Source organism: Haemorhous mexicanus, chromosome Z, assembly GCF_027477595.1.
Source record: "Haemorhous mexicanus isolate bHaeMex1 chromosome Z, bHaeMex1.pri, whole genome shotgun sequence".
Taxonomy (NCBI): domain Eukaryota; kingdom Metazoa; phylum Chordata; class Aves; order Passeriformes; family Fringillidae; genus Haemorhous; species Haemorhous mexicanus.
Genome location: NC_082381.1, coordinates 52,127,690 through 52,138,477, shown reverse-complemented (window position 1 = coordinate 52,138,477; position 10,788 = coordinate 52,127,690). Strand labels below are relative to the sequence as shown.

The 10,788-nt window shown below is 38.5% G+C and overlaps 1 long non-coding RNA gene across 2 annotated transcripts; it reads left to right on the top strand.

The window, feature by feature from the left end:
- Positions 1-453: 453 nt before the first annotated feature.
- LOC132341912 (uncharacterized) lies at positions 454-7,419 on the top strand. 2 transcript variants are annotated; one of them, XR_009490348.1, is made up of 3 exons: positions 454-597; positions 740-880; positions 2,956-7,419. It is a non-coding gene; the product is annotated as an uncharacterized LOC132341912 (long non-coding RNA). The 2 variants fall into 2 exon arrangements; XR_009490347.1 differs by having other exon boundaries at positions 454-880.
- Positions 7,420-10,788: the final 3,369 nt, after the last annotated feature.

Sequence of the window (10,788 nt, the reverse complement as noted above, 5' to 3'; positions counted from 1 at the left end):
CCAGTCACTCCTGTTGTGAAAACTAGACCTCTGAGGTGCAAAGTGAATTACAGGTACAATCACTTTTTGCACTTCCTGCACGGGCAGGTATGACCAACCCCGTCGGGAAATCAATTTATAACTGTGATAAAAAGAAGAAATTCAAATTCTTTCTGTGATGCTAGTGGTAGCGTAGGTTGCATTTGCCAGGACTTTGTATACAAAGGCGTGCCTCCGGGTGTACCTGTCGTGCTTCACGGGAACTTCCCAGCTCGTTTCTGTGCAGGTGAGAGAGTGGACTCATTTGTGACAAGTTACCTCACTGAGTTCCTAGCTTGTTTTGTCTCAAAGCAACTGCCTAGTTGACACTGGATCTCCCCAAGTGTTGGATTCCCAGAGCGCTATGCTGGCAGCCCCCGTAGGAGGCTGAGACATGCTGATGGGTGTTACGTGCACATTGAGGTGTGTCAATGGATATCCTGGGTGGAGGAATTGAGTAATCCTGGGAGCTCCTCCGGGCCAAAATGTGCATAGATAAGAAAATTTGAATAACGACTAGAAATTGTTCTAGCATATGTAGGAATAGTAAGGTCGAATAGTCTTTTGTTCACTGCCAAGGTAATTAGAATGTTTTGTAGGTACTTAAAATTAGCCCATAGGAATTTATTGCGCCCTTATTAAGGTAGTTTTCCTGCTTATAGGACTAGGATCTAGCAGGATCACTAGGGTTGTAAAAATTTATCTCAATTACACAATTCAGGAGTCTGACCTGATCCAGTGAAGATGCCATTGCAACACTTGAAATGGGGAGACCTGCACCATCTGCATAGTGGTTGACGGTCCTGTTTGAGAGCTTTGCTTCTCCATGAAAGCATTTCGTTATAAGTGCAAAAGATCACAGGTAATAATTTTTGTAACTAGCACTCCGTCTGTGAATGTGTGTACAGGTCAGAGAGTATTCTTCTTAAAACAAAGCTATTTGGTATAAAACAATATAAAGTATTACTACTTGTTTAAAAGTGAAGTGAGAATCTGGGAAGTTGGTGGTTTGCTTTTTTCTTCAGTGTTTGTTGTGTATTTGTTTGTTGCTGTTACAATCCAAACAATGCTACTTACCTACTTCTTGAACTGTTTTCTATGTAAGTAAATAGAGATAAGCTCAAGTGTAGTATCGATTTTCAAGCTCTAGCAGCACAAATCAACATTTTCCTGATGATAAAGAATTTTAAAAGGAGTAAAAAGAGAACAGCCATAGATCAGAAAACTAAAAGACCTGAGCAAAAGTTCTGAAAGTGTTTGGATGTCTGTCTACAAGAAAAGATATACTCATAACACAAAATTTATTCTTCTGTGTGATTGTTGCTTTCTTTGCACACTTAATAGGGTTTCTGGAGCTTGGAACTGCAAGAGGATGATGATAAGCAGGAGCTTAAACCAGGCAGTGGGAACCCTCACTGGCTGGGGAATGAAGAGAGAGTAAAAAAATTTTTTACTTGCTTTCCTTACATTTAATGATAAATCATTTTTATTGGGATCCAAGGTAATTTACTATGAATATATAGTGCTCAGTGTGGTTCCCTGTGGAGACACTCATTATGCAGACTGCAAAGATTCACTGCTGTAAAAATGGCGACCAGCACAGTTTATAGAGCTGGAACCATCGAAGTGAGGTTGAGAATTTTTATACAGAACTGTACCTTCAACTGCAGTCCAAAGTGCTTAGATTTGAAAAGCAGCAGTATTGATGAGAGATTTAACCTTGAAGTCTCTGTAAGACTGTCTTAACTGCCAGCAAATGGCCCTCTTTTTCCTTTTTTAAAAACCATCACCTGGTCACACTGGTAATTCAGCAAGCTTCTATTTTTGGAATAACAGAGGTAAGGGTTATGCTCTAATTTACAGCACCTCTAGCGTCAGGGGCTCCTTAAGAACACAAAAGCGTCCTGGGAGGTAGAGGGTGCATGCTACTCTGAGTACCTTTCATTTAGTGTGCTAGTACTAGAAGTACTTTTTTTCTAGGACAGGTAACAAGGCCTATTCAAGGACATGAAATGCTGTATAATACAAGCTCTTTTTGGGCAAATTTCTTACTCATTAACTTTTACTTTTCGTTTGTCTGTCTGTTTGTTTTGGTTGAGTTTTATTTTGTTTTTTTTTTTGCTTGTGTGATGATAATACTTCTCTGAGAGAATGGCAATTACACTACTCATACACTTCCACTAAACAATACTACTTTAATTACATACATAAATTCTGATGGAGTGGTTTACTTGGAAGCAGTGCAAGCACACACTGAGGTTTTGATCTAATATTCCAGAGGTCTACAGCAAGAGCAAATCTTCCAAAATGAGACCAGCATGGAGGATAAAGTCTTGAAGAAAAATGAGGTTGAATTCTAAGTTACTGTGCTAAATCTCTCCCTCATACCAGTTCTCTAGGTGCACTAGAGATGAAACAGCATCTCTCTGCTTGATGCAATGGGAACACCCAGCATGATTCTATTAAAGGTCATTTCTTGAGTGCTGAATGCAATTTGAAAGAAATAGAAGCATGAAAACCTTTTATAAGAAAGAATCCTACCCTTTGAATTTAAGAAGTTAGTTCATTGAAATACTTATATATGATTAAACACCCTTTTTATATATCTTCTATCTGTGTGTTTTGCATTTACTGACCAGATGCAGAAGTCAAAGTAAAATACGTTTAGAATAGAAAATAGATTCCAGGGTTCTGAAATACTACACCATCCAAGGACAACATGTGAACTGGGTTTGAATTCCAGGGCATTTTTCAAAATTTCTGCCTCCAGGGGAGGGAGAAGCACAATTTAGAATGATCTTTTGAGTTGTTAATGTATATTTAGAAGTTCAAGCCTTTGTAGCATCTGAGAACTGTTAAGAGAAGAGGTCAACAGTGGCTAAATAGCGCTCTTAACATGCCGCTGTTAACACTGATAAACTGTTATCATCTTTTCAGGCAGGACCCGGCTTAGAGAACAATATGGAGACCTCTGGGTTGCCCCAGCATCACGGGAGAGCTGCCCAGACCAGTTCTTCCAGCTGAAATCTACTGACTGTTGAAGTCCGGAGGTGTTTGTGCCCTGCGTCATCCCAGCAGGACCATTTCACCCACGCCCTGCACTGTTTGCTTTTTCTGGGAAACAGTCAAACTCATCTTGCAAGATAGCCAGCCTGGGATTATGCCTAAGAGTATGTGTTCTGAGCGCGGTTTAGTATAAGGAGTTGCAATCTCCCACTCCTCACTAAGAAATCTGGGATATTCATATAAGGTTCAAGAAACTCGAAACTACAGCTTGTCTGTCAAGGCAAAGAGCATAATAGGGCATTCCACCCTATAGTAGTGTAATTTTTCTTCCAGATTTTTCAACAACAGAGTGCTGTCTAGCAGATTTGTATGACCTAGATCCAAAGATTGATGACAGTAGCTTGTTGAACTTAAAAACACTTTTGAAATTTAGTGATACATATGCACAAAGCTTCTACACAGAGGATTCTGTTCACTTTAGTCGTCTTATTCCCCATATAGTTCCTTTTTTGGCAGACCTCATACAGGTTGCAATTTCTCCACATGTCTAAATTCCACATGTTTTGTCCTGTACAGGTCTATGAGATTCTTGAATTTTACTGGCGAATAAATTAAACCTTTTTAAGAAGTAGGTGAGAGTGTACCATGAAGAAAGTCAAACTCTAATCCTTCCAGGATCCATTTCCAAACCTTTGTTGAGTAACCAAACACAACACAGTGGAGTGAGTCAGGCATATTCAGAATGTATGAAGAGTCAAACCTAGCTTAAAAGTAATGAAGGGTAAAATAATTTGTTTACCATTGGACTAAAAAGTACATAATTAGTTTAAAAGCAGGAAGGAATTGCAACCTGAGGGCAAGCTGTTCCAGTTAATTATGGAACCGGGTGCAGAGCATAATGAGAGAAAAGATATTGTGTAGAAAACTAGCAATTGCCAGTTGAATAGTGAAAACCACATGGGGGAAAAAAAGTAAATACCGTATCACATGTCCCTTTAACCACTGTAAAAATACTTGCTGCTTTTTCGAATCTTGGGGTGGACTTCTTTCAAGTTAAACAGGATGTCCATTGACGCCTTCTGGAGCTGCTAGCTACCATCCAAGTCAGACCCTCTCTCAGAAAAACTGACTCTTCAGGCCGTGTATAACCAGTAACATAAACACATCTGCTCCTGACTGAGTAGCCAGGCCCTCTAAGGACAGCTCTAACTATTTGTGATGGATTATTCGTTTTACAAAGCATTACATTTAAGTGCTTTAAAGTATATTCGAAAATTCCACTGGAAGCAAATTGCCTTGTAGAGTTGTCTTGCACCAGCTGTATATAAGATTAATTGTTAGGCAGCACCAAACCACACTGTGTGGGAATCATATTACAGTCCTTGTAGTGATTGATGCACAGAACTATGAAAGGTTAGGTGCACTTCCTGACCCCTTTGTTTCTTGGAAAGGAGAAACAAGATCTAATAAATTATGCAATTTTAAGCAGAGGAGTAACATTTCTTGGTAGCAGAAATACAATATATGTATGGGGTTTACTAGATAGGCCGCACACCACACTGTCAGAGCAGGAAGTCTGTTTATTCTAAAGTGACAGTCTTAGCAAGCACAGGTCTTTTGAGCTGTCTTTCAGGTCTGAATAGTGAATGTAAGCATTATTGTTTTTCTCCTATGTGATTATTCATATGTATACAGTGAATGTAAGCATTATTCTTATTTCTCGTACGTGATTCTTCACATGTATACTCTGACTCCCTGACAAAATAATGGTCCATGCATATTGACAGATGCATTCTTTAGTGTACAATCATATCCGTTTTCCTGCCAAGAGTCAAAGTTTGACTTGAAAGAGTGGGCTAGATTCCCCTGCTGCTTGTGAGAGCTCCCAAATGGGGAGGCCATCCTTGGTCCCAGATTCTTTGTGGAGATACAGGACCAGCCAGCTCCCTGCCCACACACTCTGATGACACTGAAATCCCACCTTCTGTTTTGCTGTGGTATCTATACTACTTGGATTAACTGTAATCTTCCTTTTTTCACCACTTACATTAAATCACTCCTATCTTGTTTATATCTAGCCTTCTTAAGTAAGGATTTCCTCTCTTTGTCAATATAAGGATCCCAAAGCTCAACTATGGCCAGTAGTACTAATTACTATCATACTGATAATGAATACACACAGAATAATTAACCCACTGCTGCCTATAAAATTATATTCTTGTTAAGAGTCTGGGATTCCATTTAGAGACATTGATTATCTGATTATCTTCCTTTGTCATATTCAGGCTTTTAGTCCTCACCTTTTTGCCACATGAAATATCAAAGATATGTATTCTATTTAATCTCTTCTATGTTTTTACTTTGGTTGCTCCATATAGTCATGTTTCTGCTTTAATTTACAGCTTTATATATTGTAAATTCCTCATAAATTCAGTTGGCTTTCCTAATCCTTTAATTTCACCATTTCTTTAATCTATTTTTCTTCCTTTCAACTTCCTAGACCCTACCCTGGTGCTTTCTAAGCTTCAAGCTGCACAATTTCTGTTCACCATCAGTCTCCTTCAAGCCTCTCTGGAGACAGTTTAACCAGAAAACTTTCCTGCTCCTGCTTTTTGTACTGATTATTGTTGTTTGAACACAATTCCCTCAAAGCTTTTATTTACATTGTTCATGTAATAAGTTACACAGTGAAAATTAACATCATCAGAGGAAATACTTTTTTTTGATGACTGAGAAGAACTCTTTGTACATTACCTGCTTAAAATAGTAAACAGTGAAAAATTGAAGTATAAATATTTTTAATGAGAAGGCATCTGTTCCCTGCCTTTTTTATGAATCAACCATCTCACAAGATTAATAAGAATGAAACTCAGCTAGGGCTTCTCTTTTTCACTAGAAATCACCGTTTTTCAAAAACTACATACATTCAGTTAGATTTTGTTGAAATTGAGCAGTAAGATCAAAAGATAAAGAGGGGGAAAGAGTTTGTTGCCAGTGAGTCAGAAGGCCAGGCAGGCAGTGTGGTTTGACCTACCAAGTAAATAGGAGAGAAGAAGGGATAAAGACCAGGAACTGGTTCCTGCCTTTGGGTGGGCAGTGCCCTGGAGGTGCCCTGTGGGCTGGGAGATCCTTTTGGATGTTGTAGGGTGTTGTTGCACTGTGGTCAGTGCATTGACTAAGACACCCACATTAATGGCAGCCCATGAGAGTGGAGGCAGTGATCCCACATGCTTAAGTGCACTTTCTCCTGAAGCTCTTGACAGCACCTAAGTTCTGAACCAAGAGAAAACACTTAAATTCAATTTTGAGGCATTCCAGGAAGTAGAATAGGCTGTACAGCTACAGAAGCCCAGACATGGGGAGAATGATTTCCCATCCTGGCTACACTTTTTAGACTCTAATGTATCTCTGTTGTTCCCAGGAGGATAGGTTTCCATTGACCTGTACATTCAGATTTGTTAACTGTTTGTCTTTGTACCAGAGAGAATTGTATATGAACTTCCACCACCATGAGTTAACACCCTCATCTCCATGTGCAGACGTAGATGGAAGAATCTGCACTGCTAGCAGGTCTGTTGGACACTTGATGGCAGTATTTGCTCTGGGTTTTTCATCCGGTAACTCCATTAACTCTGTTTAATGCAATCTCCGGAGAGCTGTAGGCATTTTGGGAAGGGGGCACAGGACAGAAGGGAGTCACAGAAGAGGAGTGGAAGGACAATAAATATGATTTAGTCTCTTCAGTCCTAATGCCACAGCTGTCAAAAACTATTTTCCTTTAACTATTTCATTTTCCTAGTTATTCTTGACTTTCTGCCTTGGGAGCTGACCTGTCTGTTCGATCTCAGGACAAAAGTTACATAAACAGATTTGAAATCTATCACAGTGCAGCTAATAATGTTGATCTGGTTTCTATTGATTAAAAATAAAGATAGGATTGTTATGACAGCATTAGCCTCCAATAATTATTGTCTTCAAGGGACTACAATTCTTCTGCAGTGGCTGAAGTACTTGTCAACTTGCAGGTGCTAGGGAATATGTCTAAACAGGTGAGTAGGTGAGAGCAGTCCCCAGATGTAATGAGCAGCCTCCTACACAGCTTCCTGCTGATACTTTGGGAAGTGATTATCTGAGAGTGGCTAGCCTGTATAGATGACCAAACCAATCCCTTCTAATGCTGCCCAGAAATGGCAGAGGTAGAAAGGTGTCAAGAAACCATCTACGGGGAGTTGGCAAGTGCATCCTGGCTCAGTACAAGAGCTACGGTGAGCAGGAATGCAGAAACCGCCTTAGCACATATATACCAATACCTAATTTCAACCCCTTCTGTGCTCTGAAACTTGCATCAAACCTACCTTATTATCAAATAAAATTTGTGTAAATGCTTGCGTTTCAGTTTTGTTTTGGTTTTGTCTCTTTGTTTGTTTTTTGTACACATGAACAGCACATTAAAGTGGTGCCACTAGTAAAAGCTACATTCCGATCCCCCAGCAAAACTGAGAAATGAAGCATTCTGAGTAGATATTTTCTTTCCTTAATGCAATCAGCTTTTACAGTTAATTAGAATGAAAATATATTGTAAGGTTTCTCTCCTCCCAGTTTCAGTTCTGCTTTTCCTGCTTATTTCAGAGGAGAGAATCTTTTGGTCTCATGAGATAGTTTTTACAGTATGCAATAAATTCATGTTACATTTTGGCTTTCTTCACGATGCACAAAACTCTGGATTTTTGTCCTAAAAAATGACATCAGGATTTTAAAAAAAATCACTCTAGAAAACAACTCAGTCTCCCACAAATGCTATGAGAGGTCTTTAGTTGATATAAAGCAGTATATATTTAGTATTGCTTGCTTTTACAAACCTGATCCAATTATTAATAATTTTAGTGATGAGGCTGGGGGATTTTCATGTCCAGTTGAGTCATCCTTCCATATGTTTTCATTTGAAAAGCAATGAACAGAAATCTTCCTCCCTTACAACATGGGAAGTTCAGTCTCCTTCTGGTAGTTGTTTTTATCAAGCTGAATTATTTGTTATCCCCTTGAAATTCTTGGTAATAAATAAATAATTTATGTTAAGTGAAGCAGCACTGCTGGGAGCTGGGAGTTGAACTAATCAGAATTCAAAAGTTACAGGGCCCATTGAAAACATTTACTGAAATCACTATGGCTCCAGAAGATATTAAGATATATATGTGTGTGTGTGTGTGTGTGTGTGTGTGTGTGTGTGTGTGTGTCTATGTATGTGTGTGTTTGTGTGTGTGTGGAGAGAGAGGAGAGCTTTGGCCCCTTTTTCATTTCCCAAAGGGATGACTAGCAATTGCTGGATTTAGGAAGACAGCAATGCACTGAGTAATCTTGCTCAGAGCACTCTGGCAACTGAAATTCCCCTCCATGGAAATTTCAAAAAATATTCTCTTCTCTTTGGAAAAAGAAAGTCAATTTTCTAGCATTTTCAGTGGGATGAGGAATTTGAGGACCTTTAGATAGCAGTGATTCAAATAATTTATTTAGGGTATAGCTGTAGAGGTCTTCTATTATTACCTTTGGGAATCCTCATTCTGAACTTAATGACTTGGCTCCGGGTCTCCCAGGGAGAAACTAGCTGTTCTGAAACGTACAGTTGAGGCTCTCTCCAGCTCTGGATAGGTAGGACATGATACCATCCTGCAACTGCAGCCCATGGTGGTTCCAGTGCTTTCTCTGAGCTAGCTGTTAGAGTCTAGAGAGGATACAGTCATGCCTGTTTTGTTGGACTCTGTTAATGAAATATTTCAGTTTTCACAGATTACCATTTAAAAAATTTTTATGAAAATTCATTTCCTATGGAAACTCCTAGCCAACTGTTTTCCATAGACAGGTCAATATTGGGGATACTGGAAGGACAACACAGAAACAGTTGTTGCTGTTGTGTCCCAAGGCACCATTTCTGGAGAGTGGATTATTGCTTCATACTGGAACTGTAATGACTATGGCTATTGTGAGACAAACCAACATAATTTATTAAGACCCATTATATATTTATACCCTGGTATCTCATGTAATCTTTTCTTGCTGTCCTCCCAAGTGAGTCTATGTAGCCAAGCCTCTGTTGCTCTGGGTTGCTTGGGTAAAAGCTGGGTTGTTACAAGTCCTGAACTGTGCATTCCAAGGTACTGATGCATTCCAAAAATGAGCTGTAAAAACCGAGATTGCTTTGTAATGTATTTGCTGTGGGTGATAGGAATATTTTTGTGAAATAATCTTTTTTTCAATTTAGTCAGCTTCTCCATTTTCTAATAAAACAGGAACTCTCCCCCCAGCTCTGATGCCCCCACCCCCCCTCAAGACTCCAAATCATAGAAAATAGAAAGCTGCTCACTGAGAAAAAAAAAGTAATTGCTCTAGTGAATAAAGAATTATTCAGGTACCAGCAGATGGTGCTCCAGAGTATATAATACTATTTGTTGCTTTACCCAAACAGAAAAAATTCATTGCAATTTTATAGCAAAAAGGATTTTTGGAGGGACTGTCCCATTATCTTTTTGAGGGAGTGTCCCATTATCTTCTTGAGTACACACAGTATAATGAAAAGATGTCCATTGTGTGCATCTCATAGTAATTTAAATGAAATGTTTTAATTTTTACCCACTCATAAAAAATGGCTGCAAGTTTTTAAATTTCTTGGATAACTTAATTTACTCAAAGATTATCTTTAGTGCCTCTAGGAAATATAGAAAGAGTAATAGGCATAAATAATTGAATGCACATTGCCCAAAAAATAGAACAAAACCACCCCCCCCCCCAAAAATACAATGCAAACAGAAACAATTCAGAGAATAGAGGCTAGAATATTTGCAGTGCAAACATCAGTCTTGAACTAGTTCTTTGCTTTCCCAGTTTTACAAACAGAAAATAATCTAATAATCTACAGATGTAAAACCATAGGGGTGGTTTTGGTTTGCAAATTCTTGTGAGTGGTTTGTTTGGTTTTTTGTGATGTTGTGGGTTTGTTTTTTTTTTTTTTTATTTATTTTTTTTAATTATTGGTAGTTGTGGTGGTGGTGGTGATGCTGCTTTGAGTTTTGGGGGTTTTTAAATGTTCACTGGGTTCTAGTTTTGAGTTTTAGTTTTGGTTTGCTGTTTTTTTTTTTTAATTTAGAGTTTGCACAGGGGACCTAAACCAGCAGCCAGAAAGCAGAAATCTTTTTCTCCCTTGTCAATTAAACACTGGTTTGGATGAGCAGAGAAGACTTGTGTTCTTGCAACCACCAACTCACCTGTTCATCAGCACGTCTATACAAATTACAAGGCCAGAGCTTTTCTCCATGTACAGATTTCACCAGACTAAAGGCATCTTTAGTAGTCTGGTTAATTTAGTTTTTTAGATTCCCTTAATCTTAGATGTTAAAGGAGCTGCAATATTGTTGAAATGATCTAAATGTCTGGTCTAAACGTTGAGATAAAATATTGATCTGAAACTTAACCAGGATTTTAAACCACATGTAGTTCAAGAGATGTTCGTCCTAGACTTTTTTCTAACTTTACAGTGATTATTCAAAATTCTAATCTGGGTTTTGTTTCCATTCTACATCAAGAGCAATAGGCTTGATTGCTTTGATTTAGACTCATCCTCAGCTGATATTTTAATCTAATGATAGCAGTTAAGAAAAATAATATTTAAGGTAAGCCTAAGTCTTCTCTACATTCATCTGCCCCACACAGCATTATAATTTTTGATAATAGAAGTGTTGAAATGTTTGATATTCACAGTGTCATTTCAAAAAC